Source organism: Phalacrocorax aristotelis, chromosome 1, assembly GCF_949628215.1.
Source record: "Phalacrocorax aristotelis chromosome 1, bGulAri2.1, whole genome shotgun sequence".
In the NCBI taxonomy this organism is placed as follows: domain Eukaryota; kingdom Metazoa; phylum Chordata; class Aves; order Suliformes; family Phalacrocoracidae; genus Phalacrocorax; species Phalacrocorax aristotelis.
Window position 1 is genome coordinate 174,043,562 of NC_134276.1, and position 12,383 is coordinate 174,055,944.

Genomic DNA, 12,383 nt, shown 5'->3' on the forward strand with positions numbered 1-12,383 from the left:
GCGGTTGTAACACTAATACAACCTTCTGTTTACTGATACATTCCCTTCTTCTATTTCCTTGTGAGCAAACCAAAATCCAAGAGCTAGTGACAGATTCCCAGATTTCTTATTGGACATGAAAAAAGAGTGAACCAATGAATATGCCAGATACTAGTTAATAACCTGAATTTCCATTTAATAACCTGAATTTCCATTTTTTCCAAAATTAAGTAACACACACACACATACACACACACTATGTAAATATGAACATTGTTGGAGGAAGGATTATGGATGACCTTGAAATTTAGGTTTCTCTCTTCCCTTTTAATTGCAGTGTGTCATGGTGAACTGTGGTGCCATGTAACTATTGTGAACTTGAACACAAGATTTTTTTCCTGGGTGGTAGTTTGCAGACTGTTCTCCTTTCTTTGAAAGGGTGAACAGCAACACGTAATTGTGTTGCACACACAACTGTACACACATATAGAAAGGAATTTTGCACCCCAGAGAGACAACCCCGAGGTCAGAAAATATAAATAATGGGGTCTGCTGGTGACTTTACCATCCCCATCCCCATCTCAATCTTGACCTGATGTGTGCTTCTCACACTGCTAAAAATAAGTCAGACAAGCAATAGAATTGGATTAAAGCTATTTTTGGTTATGTCCATTTACTGGTGTCATTTTACTCAGCCTTGAGGCAGAAACTGAAAACAGCCACATACAAACTTATAGTACTACCAAATAATTCTGGAAAAATGGAATAATGTGATAATGGAAAAATGGATAATGTAAAATAGAGACTCCTAAAGAAATCTTTTTGCAATATTAAGCTAGAAGAAGTTACTTTCTTAAAGTAACTTCTTAAAAGTAGGATCTGCAATTAAGATATTAGTCCTTCCATTTTATAAACTATGAACTAGATATTTTGAATCATCCCTTTCTTCTCCGAAGTGACCGCACTTTATCTTCTCTGAAGTAACTGCACTTCATCTGTGCAAAAATAAGACCTCACTTTTATTCTTCCATTTCATAATGTCAAGAATACTTGCGTTCAAATTATTTAGTTACACTATGTTGTGGAATCTGTTATTTGCATAGTGTCAAGCAGAAAGCTGTCCTTTTGGTCAGTCAAACCACCCGAGATGCATCCCACTCCTCTAATCCCTCCAATTCATGATCCAATTAAATCCAAGTTCACTTCACTGGGCATGGGACCAGGTCTTTAGGCACCACCTTGTTATTTGGAGTTTTAAAAAAATTAATGAAACTTGTATTGACAGTAAGGAGTAAAAACATGCTCAGAGACATTAAATTGAAATAGGACTTTCATAGCCTTTCTTCCATGAATCCTTAGAAATATTGTACAAACTTGGTGTCTATGTGATAGTAAAAACATTTAAAAGGACATTTAGTCAACCAAGCATAACATGACCATTAATACAGTTTCTATGCTGTTAATCCTGTTTCCTGTGAGGAATTGTTAAAGCTGAAAAATGGACAATCAATTAAATAATAATGAGAAAAGAGCTAGAAGGGAAGAGATGTGGAAGAGAATGAGTGGATTATTTTCAATCAGGTAACTCATTTGAAGAGGAGTTCAGATAATGTTCATGCAATTAACTATTTAAATCAGACAAAATTAATTAAACAACTGCAATATATAAGCCTATTTTTATAGTAGATTCCACAGTGAATGCACAGGCAATAAAGGGCTTTAAAAATGTGTTGTACTATATATGAAAATAAATGGGCCAAGTTCCCAAGGGAATTAAATATATGTTTTTCAGTAATTTCTGTATTCCTGTCACTCAGTGTCTGTTCTCCCAAATGAATTCATATTTTCTTTCATAACCATTTTCTCATACTGACTGTAAGAGTGTACTACATATTCAGGACTATATCTAAACGTAACATGATGACAGTAAATTGGTCCCCTGATTAAATGCATATATGATTAGGTATATAAGAAGTGTCAGATTCAGGGGTAAAAAATAGTAGAAATGTTTATGTTAAGGTAGCACCTTTCTGAAAGCTTATGGCTGTGGCTCTGACACAGAGCAACAATAAGAAACTGCAGACACTCATGAGTATTATTGGAAATTTCCTTATGTAAAACAGAAAAATTTGAGAGAGAGAAATTATGGCTTTCCATCATTAGATTATAAATAAGCTCTCATTTAACAGTCTTTGTAGCATATTACATACATACCAAGGGGTGTGAAGACATCTGGAACTCTGGCAAAGCTGATTTTGGCTCTAGTTGCCAACACCATCTCTCAAAGCACTTTTATTTGATAAGGAATAATAGCACACATTGACTTTATACTGTAGGGGCAATTGAGATGGACAGTTGGACCTGTTGGGGAACTTAGCTGGTGTAGCTAATATTTATATGTAATCATACAAGAGTAATAGAGAAGGGCTTTGGTCTGCAGTTCCAGTAGTGACTATTGATATGGCATAAGTCAGTCTTTGGTTCAGCTGAACTCAGAGACAAGAATGTCTGCCAAATGGTTCATTTCTGTTTTGATTCTGTGAAGGCAATAGTTTCTATGAAAAAGTGAATATGTAGTTTGTCTCCTTTTCACATAAATGCTTCACAGAAAATGTTCTGATTTTATGTAATATTTTAAATATGCTAGCAATTTGTAATATTTTTAAAAGTAAATTCTCTGTAAATTACAATATTAAATATGCATCGAATTATCAAAGGAATCCTTATGTTTACTACAGGTTTAACAACAACATTATAGGGGTAGAATTAAGCATATCAGTTACGTTAACTATTCTTCTGAATGTGAAGTCTTGGTTTTAAATTGTGTCAAGCTGGAGGATACTTACAGGGTACATCAGCTCCTTATGAAAACACGTTTACAAACAATGAACATCATACTGTATCTTACAGAACTCGGGATTCAGCTCAGAATTAGGACTCTTGAAAGTGGGTACCTACATGTGAACCAGATGTCTGAAATTCATCTGTAGCCTGTGGAGCTCTAGTAAATCCAGTCTGCCAGCTAACCTAGCCGTTAATCTGCCAGGGCTGCCAGATACAACACAACATTGACAGGAGAGCTGCGTCTGTCTGGACAGACAGATGTGGGGGAGGATTAACCCTGGTCACTACAGTGACATGAAATGCCTATGTTAGGCAACTGACTCTCACAGCAAGCTCATATAGCTGATATAGGTAGACACCTGATGCATAGGCAGCAATATTTAGCTGTCTTACTCCTTACAATCAGCAGAAGCTCTCTGAATCAGCCACTGGGCTTCTAGATATGGGGGAGATACAAAATGGGCCAATATTATACTTAAAGAGCAGATTGAAAATTCTTTATATATATATTTTCCTGCGGGAAAAAATTTATTTTACTATATTTTATATTGCTGCAATGGATTAGTGTCAAGAGAAGGGACTTTCAAACATAGCCATGATCTGGATTGCTGTTAGAGAGTTTTCATGCAGACTGGGGCAAATTAACTGTCTACAGTAATTAAATTCCATAGTCATCCTTATAATATTTGCTTTTTATCACCAGATATCACACAACGTACTGAAAATTATCACACTTTTTTATTTCATGCTTACACTAGAAGCCATTATTTGTTCACAACTGGTAGATGTTGTCCTAGTCATTGTGTCTGTTGTAGCTAAGACGAATAGTAGATATTGTTAACAATTTTCTGAAAAATTTACCTCCTATTTTTAGTTAAAATTAGTGTAAAATGTAGCTACATTTGATTAGCCCTCAGGTGCTTTTAAAATGATGCTGTTTTTCATCTGGTTCCACATAACCCATGGTCTCTCCTAATAGTTTTGTCGCTGAAGGTTATAATTTGTAGGTAGCAGTTAAACAAGCTGCAGGTGGTACATCCAATACCAAAGCTCAGTGGTACAATTGTTTTCTGTCTATGAACATTTTGAAGGCAAATGCGATGCTTTTTAGTGAGTATATGAACATTTTCAAATTCCAACAAGGTTCTGCTAGCCAGCTTCCTTTTTACACACTAATTGGAGAAGAATGAGTCTCATTCGCAAGAGAAGTGGGATGCAAATTTTCCGTCCTGGTTTTGTCATTTATGATCCTCATAGAAATTAACTTTAATATTGATATTACTGACAAGATAACCACTTTTGTTCCACAGCTTTTGAGATCTTCTTACTAGTGTTATGTGAGTCTTTGTTACAAGTATGCTAAACTACAGCATGTGCAAACAACACATTAAGATATTTTATTACCACCATATATCACCAAGAACTCAAGCTCTACTGGCTTCCACAGGGCAAGGACACATAGATTTTGGACCTGTGGTACCATGGCTCATAGTGATGGTTTTAAACCTGTTCCTGCTACAGTGTGCAGTGTTAAATGATTTGCGATTTATGATTCTTTATATTCTGTACCAGAAACACCAGAAAATGTAGCCACTTATTCACCAAAGAAATTTCAAATACCATCTTAAGCCTGACTTCTGCTATGCTGGGCAAGTCAAGAAACCAGTGAAGAATGCAGATGCTTTTAACAGTTGAGCACAGTTTTGACTCTGACCATGAGGGATGCTGCAGACATGACTGAATTATCATTACTGCTAATGAAATGTGCTGTAATATTTAGTGTATATGCATTTTAATGTAAAACCCCAGCTAACTATGGTGTGTTCTTTTTACCCATGGTTGCATGTGAAAACATTTCTATACTTAGCTGTTTCAGGTCCTATTAGCTTAAGGCACTTTTTGTTACAGGAGTTCCTTGGTGGCCTTAGCCTTTGTATGTAATACAATGCAAAGCGGTTTTGGGAGTAGAAATGTTGTTAAAGAAATAGTTTGCTGAGAAAAATAGCATATGCATTTCCTGAAAATATAATATGCACAGAATTTGATCAATCCAAGATTCAGAATTGATGGGTATCAAAATTCTGAATGAAATTGGGTGAAAGTCAGTGACTTCTTTTCTGAAGCGGGCCAGGCTAGATGGATTGTACCTATAAACCCTACCAACTGGAGCCCACATTGGCGTTTCTCACTGTCTTCAGGTAACAAGACGCTGTCTTCATTAGTGAGCACATGAGAAAAATCTAAACCTGTTGGCTGAAAGACACTGCATAACTTTATTTTATTTTTTGCAGCATATAAAATGCTGCACACTATTCATAAGGACAGAAAATCACATGCCTGTGTTTTATTTGAGAATTAGGTAATCATCACAGTTAGAAGCTATATGCACTGTATGCCTGTGACTTTAAGTATAATTTTTTGTGAAAAATCTGAAACAACCTTCATCAACAACCTAATTTTACTGTATTTTCTCAGAATGGTGTAACTGAAAGTTGTTGCTTGGTTAACTCTCTCCTACATATTAATTTTTTTTCTAAGCTATAACTTCACATAGGTCAAACTCTGAAGAGACCTTCTTTGTGGTCTGAACTTTAATTTTAAATGTCTATGTAATTGTGCCAAATTATATCTTTTCTGCAAAGATGCACTTAATTGAAAATATCTTGGTTTGAAATGTAATCTTTATGTACTATATGTAATTGCTTTTCATTGTGCCTTTAACCTTAGCTATCTAGTTTAAATATTAACTGCAGAAAGTTACTGTTGCCCTTAAGTTTTAAATACAGTAATGAAGCAATGATTTATTTTTGTGGATGTTTCTCATACTCCATGTTCCACAGCATTACTTTCTGTCTACATATTTGAATCAGGATATATAGCATGTTAGCTGAAGAAGTTGAAAATTACTACAGCAGCACTACACCCTTCATTGCCTTATTTTTGATCTTACAAAGTCAAAAAGGAATAAGCACAAGAAATAATCAGTTAAATTGCTATAGCTATTTATTTTTATGTCCTCAGCTAATTCTAATCTAAGTTCTCAGTGGAAAAAAACCACTAAAATTCTTTGTGGATATGGAGGGCAGCAAAGCTTATCTTTGCATTGCCATCAAAAGCAATTCTCAATAAATTCAGGGCAGAATAGGTCTAAAATTCAATAAGTTTTTCAGGTAGTCACTTAAGAATGTTAATTTCTATTGACATATTTGAGACAACATCACTATTCCATGTGCGAAAGTGGTTCCTCAGTATAATTTCCCTAAATACCTGTCACAGAGAAAAATTTTCCGAAGAGTTTTGAGTACTAAAATAACATATTTTCTGCAGTGACAGCAGATAATGATTTTGCACTTATTTTAGTATTGCTACACAAAAATCTTCATTAAAAAAAAGCTTGTAGATTTAATTTCCCATTTTATAACTTTCCTTAGTCGCTTAGGCCTATTTATGCGTTGGCCACAGTGTAGTGTTGGCAACCCAGTAATCTATGTTAAATAGGCTTAGCAACTTTAGTCTTCGTTGAAATGATTTTGCAGAGCAGAACTGTGTAGCTGCCCAAATAGCTTTGAGTATTTTCAAAAGAGATGCTGAAATGCTGTGTCCTCTTACCCCTCCATTTAGTATGTAGCCACCTGTAATAAATCCTAAAATACTGATAGCCTATTCAAATTTTGCATTGACTTTTCATCCAGTTTGAATGTCTCCTCTGTAGTCTTTAGAAGAAACTAATTTGTAAGAAAGACTGTCATTAACATAAAGGATGTGTAGTCTCTGCTCATCTGTTTTTGCTCATGTGTTGGAGGAAAAATGTAGCTGGAGGGAGAGGCTTTTTATTCCTTCACTTATCCAGTGTGTTTAATAGTTCTAATAAAATCTTTGATGTCAGGTGCTTGGTAACTTGTATATATTACTCTGTTTTCAATACCGTGTCACAAAGACAATTGCTACTTTTAATTTTTATTTTCCAAATATTCTAAAATCTCAAGTATGGATGGATTAGGGTGCTTCAGGATGTTACTGCTGTTAAGGAAGGAGTGAGATACTCCCACTGAAATGATAGATTCAGGCTATTAAGCATCTCCATTGCAATTTTGATGTTTTTCTTAGAACCTTGCATTGTGGCTAATACTCCTCCTTCATTTTACTTACTTGTGAAATTTTTAATGGGATTTGTTATATAAAGATCTGTGACTAGAGCGAATCTCAGTGTCGCAGATTTACGATCGAAGAGTAGAGTTTATTTTTAATCTGATTATTCACAAACAACTTGAGATCTATTGCACCTCAGTTTTCTGCTATGGCACATCCCTATGTATCAATAAGCATACCTACATTACTCTTAAACAGCTATAAGCTATTAACTGCACTCTCTGTAGAAAAATAAAATCTAAGTTTTGTAAGACAATGCTTAAAGGAACATAGTAAAAGGTAAAAAAAGCTGTGTAAAACTGTGATTCGCTCATTGCTTTTCCTTTGCTGTTCCCCCAAACCTACTGTGCAGTGATGGAGCAAATGTTTAAATACACACTAAAAGAACAGACAGATAGATGTTTGGAATATATTTTGCAAATCTCTTCAAATCTACTTCATTTTTTTGTCTGACAGAGACATTTAACTTAAAACCTTGGTCCCCCATGATTAGAAATACAGGTGGTTTAATGCTTTGGTTTTATCTCTGAATAAATGATGACTGGAGATTAAAAATTCCCAGTTTCCTCTAAACCTTACAGCACAAACTCTCCATAAAATTAGCATTTTCATCAAAATGACCATAAACCTGATCCAGTATATTCTTTTTTTCTTTTTGTGTGTGTTTTAAAAACTTTTCTAGGATGCTAATTTTAAAAACAAGTTACGTACCATAATGCTATCAGAAAAATGTACGCTATCTGCCTTTTGTTCTGTAGTCTGGATACTGAGTACTCTCTGGGAGACATAGGCATGTACTAAATTCATTACTGTGTGACAATTTAATGTGAACATTTCCTGCAAGAATCTGTGGAGATCCTCTTCCTAAGTTGTTGCTCTGACTACATCTTCATCTGCTCAATCTCCTGAGTTTCTCCTTACTCGCTTTTTCTGAAAGCAGAGAGAGGCTTAGCTTTGCTTTTACAATCTCACACCGACCTAAAAGTTCTCAGTGATGTCACCCATTTCCATCCTTGCCACATGAATTCTCCCACACTCCAGGCAGTTTCCCCTCTAGACCTTGTTTTCTTACCAGTTGCTTCGCATTAGAAGAGTTTTGAATAATGCTTCCTTATATCACTCCTGAACCATCATTACTGTCACCTTCACTACTGATTATTGTTAAGCCAGTCACGACAAATTTTTAGTCTTTCACGTCTTTTCTTTTTTCTAACTCTTTGGTTCAAATAATTAAAGAAAACTAACTTGGAGATCTGTGACAAATATGCCATCCTGGTACACCGCATAAATCCTTGTACGCTGCATGAATCCTAGCATGCTCACCTCATCGTAACTCCATGCTTGGGAGTTAAATACTGAGTGCATACCCTCACCCCAGCTCCATGCCTGGTTTTTTAATGAAAGAGAGGCTGGGGCTGCAGGCATCCAGCCTCCATGAGGTCCTGAGTCTAAGTAACTGTAGGACACAGTACTCAGGGCTCACTACACAACACAACTAGTCTGCAATTACTCAGCATGTATGGAGAGTTTCTGCTTTCTAGATCTCATGAGGTTGAGTTACTAGCATTATTTTGGGGTCTGTACAATATTTTATATACATCAGTAAATAGGGATCGTGGAGCATGCCTGACATTTCTGCACAACAACGAACAAATGTATTGGTACATGACACAGAGCCATGAAGCTGAAGAGCGTGTCTCAGGAAGTGATAAACTGATCTTCTGCTATCTCCTCTATTCCAGAGAATTACAGAATAGCAAAGTTCAAACTTTCTAGCACAGGTTTTGTGGATTTCTTATTTACCACATATTCCTCAACCAAAGTAGAAAAAAGGAAGAAAGAGGTGATGGGGTGACAACCAAAGAAATACAGGCTGAGAGGAGAACACAGGGGTGGCAGGAACCAGATGTGTGGCTCAGAATATTTGACAGTAGTTTACCTACACACCTGAAAACTCCAGGAGATTAATGAAACTGGAAGGTTATTTGTATATGGCTAGTTTAGGGATTGTTCGTAGTCAGCATGAGATTAGACATCGGGATAATTTCAGATTGTATTTAACTTCATATATTTGGCAGCCTGTTTAGGGAGCGTACAAATCAATGTAATACAACTCTCACTAGCCCTGGTTTAATAAGGTTATGTTAGCAAATGCCTTACTTTAAACACACCAACCTGCTAAAGTAAAGAACATAGCGTGTATTTAAAGTCATGCTTAGCTGATTTGCATTGTAGAGCTTACTATTACTTGTACAACGGATATCAGTGGAAATGTTAATGTCTAATGTTTAATTTGCTCACAGTATGCACACAGTGCCTTTCATGAGACTTCGGAAAGAATACATCCCTTCTTGTTGATCTGTTATTTTGGGATTCATAAAGTTTGAAAGTTATGCCATTTTATCCTGCATCAGAGGTATAAATTCATGTTTAAGAGCTTAGTTGGCTATCTTTCTCTCTATCTGCTTCAGGATCATTTGATATTTGTCAAGTGAGTTTTCATATGGATCAAGATAATTTCACTGCAAGAATCAGTCTTGTTGATTCTTTATCATTAACAATCTTCTTGTGCATCCATCTTGATGAAAATGCAAAACACATACCCATTATCCTTTGCTTTTAATCTGCTGGATCGATATATTGTTTTATCATTTGTTTAATGTGCTTATTCAGAATGATTACACAATTTTGTGTATATTTGTTAAATATTACGTGATTTATTAGGAACATCTATATCCACTAACTCTCAAACCAGATTTTAAATAGTATAACAAAACATAGTGTTATGTTTTATGCCTATTACTCTCCATAATTGATTTTTTTAATGTATGAATAGGCCTTACATGCTGCATTTGAATAAGATTTAAATTAATGACATGAGCCAATAAATAAAATCAACTTTAAGCTTCAATATGTTCATATTTATTAACCAATATTCCCATTAACATGTGAACCAAAACACTTATCATTTGTATTTTCCTGTTAGATCACCTCAACCCAACAGTGCACATGCAGCTCTAATATTCTGCAAATTCACAAGGTAGTTAACTAGCAAGACAATAAAAAGGAATGTCTGTGAGCAGTGTCAGCAATAATGTGAATCAAGAGTAATTTGCCACTCACAGGTCTGTATTGGCCCTCCATTGTCAAGACAGAGAGCAAGGTCCACAAGCGTGACAAATCAATTCCACATTTTTTACTGATAGACTACAAAGAAAATTATTGCCATTTTGCTACTGCTCTGCTAATGCTGATAAAACAGCTCAGTGATAAAATATTTGTAAGAAAAATAGGAGCATAGACTGTGCCGGCAATATGCAAAGGATAGATGTATCTTGGTAAATGCTCACCTAAGTAGTCATATCAGGAGATTTTCAAAATCAGTGTATTTTTATTTTACTGCAAACAAGTGCCCATCATATGTCTATAGTAGAAAAAATATAGAAATAATTTTACTTGGGATACAAAAATATAAAAAATATTTTTAGTTTGAAGGAGCAAAATTAGATACTCATACTTTTTTGGGATCTTTATTGGACAATAAAAGCACTAGAAAATATTAAATAATCTTCATTAATATTAATAGGGATTGCCAATGTATAGGTGGAATTATTGCGAGATGAGTGTGGAGTTGTAGAGATGAGTGTTAGATTGTTTTCTGCAGTTAGGCTGGAATAAAAACATTATTTTAGAAGTTCAGTTTATGAAGAATGTTCTTGATCATTAACAAATATATAAAAATTGTATCAGTGAGGACCATATCCTTGGTTTTCACTGGAGAAATCTGTGGAAAAAAATTACCTCCAGTAAGGATGTAATTGAAAAGTATTGAAATCTTGACTGAAGTTAAATCGGTACATTTGGTTTATACTTGAAATATAGACTTTAATTCACTCTGCTGTGCTTTGATTTCAACAGACTGGCAGTTAGATTTAAGTTGGGATTTCTTCAGTTTGTTCATGCAGATCAGGGCTTTGATATTCTTTAATTGTAGTTCTGGGATAAGGTTCATTTCCTTTCTGGTTTTTTACTCATATCCTATCTGTCTTTTTTATTTTCATGTTTTGTACAATCAGTAGCACAGATGTTGATTTTAATACAGATACACTGTATAGGAAAATCTAATAAAACTACATATGCAGAATAGTGGGGTTTTCATAACAGGTGTGTCCAGTCAAAATAAATCTAAACAATCTCCAAGTCTCTAGATGACAATATGCAGACAAAAAATACAAAGAACCATTTGGGGAGACTGTTTGTACTCAGAGAGAAACATATTAATGTAATCAGTATTACATTATTAATGTAATATATGAATGTAATGGATTTGCAATGCAAATAGCTAAATACTTTATTTTAACCTGAGTAGGATTTTTCAAACTGAATTGTATACCTTAAGGATTGGTAGTTATCAGTTAAATGCTAATGTACTAACAGCAACCACATAAAGCCCTAGAGGCACGTTATTTTATTTCTAATCAATGTCCTGGAAACTAAAAATATGTTTGTATGTCTAAACACGTATATCCATATGTAATTATATACACAGGGTGTATACATAGGTAAATAAGATATCTGTGTATATATTATCACAGAATCGTAGAATGTCCTGAGTTGGAAGGGACCCATAAGAATCATCAAGTCCAACTCCTGTCCCTGCACAGGACAACCCTAAAATTCACACAGTGTCTCTGAGGGCATTGTCCAAGTGCTCCTTGAATAGTGTCAGGCTTGGTGCCATGATGCCTCCCTGGGGAGCCTGTTCCAGGGCTCCACCACCCTCTGGGGGAAGAACCTTTTCATAATATCCAACCTAACCCTCCCCTGGCCCATCTTCCTGCCATTCCCTCAGGTCCTAGCATTGGTCACCAGAGAGAAGAGATCAGCGCCTGCACCTCCTCCTCCCCTTGTGAAGAAGCTGTAGACCACAATGAGGTCTCCCCTCAGTCTCCTCTTCTCCAGGCTGAACAAACCAAGTGATTTTAGCCACTCCTCATACGGCTTCCCCTCTCACCCTTCACCAACTTCGTGGCCCTCCTCTGGACACTCTCTAGTAGTTTTGTATCCTTAATGTACTGTGGCGCCCAGAACTGCACCCAGCACTCGAGGTGAGGCCACACCAGTGCAGAGCAGAGCGGGACAGTCACCTCCCTCGACTGGCTGCAACACAGTGCTTGATGCACCCGAGGACACAGTGGGCCCTCTTGGCTGCCAGGGCACACTGTTGGCTCATGTTCAACTTGCCATCAACAAGAACCCCCACATCCCTCTCCGTGGGGCTGCTCTCCAGCCTCTCATTCCCCAGTCTGTATGTACATCCAGGGTTGCCGTGCCCCAGGTGTAAAATCCGACACTTACTCTTGTTAAACTTTATGCAGTTGGTGACTGCCCAGCTCTCCAGTCTGTCCAGA

At 36.1% G+C, this 12,383-nt stretch overlaps 1 protein-coding gene across 6 annotated transcripts in view; it reads left to right on the forward strand.

Annotated features, from left to right (window-relative positions):
* PPFIA2 (PPFI scaffold protein A2) overlaps nucleotides 1–12,383 on the forward strand; it is a 344,808-nt gene that overhangs the window by 230,764 nt on the left and 101,661 nt on the right. The window lies entirely within an intron of this gene.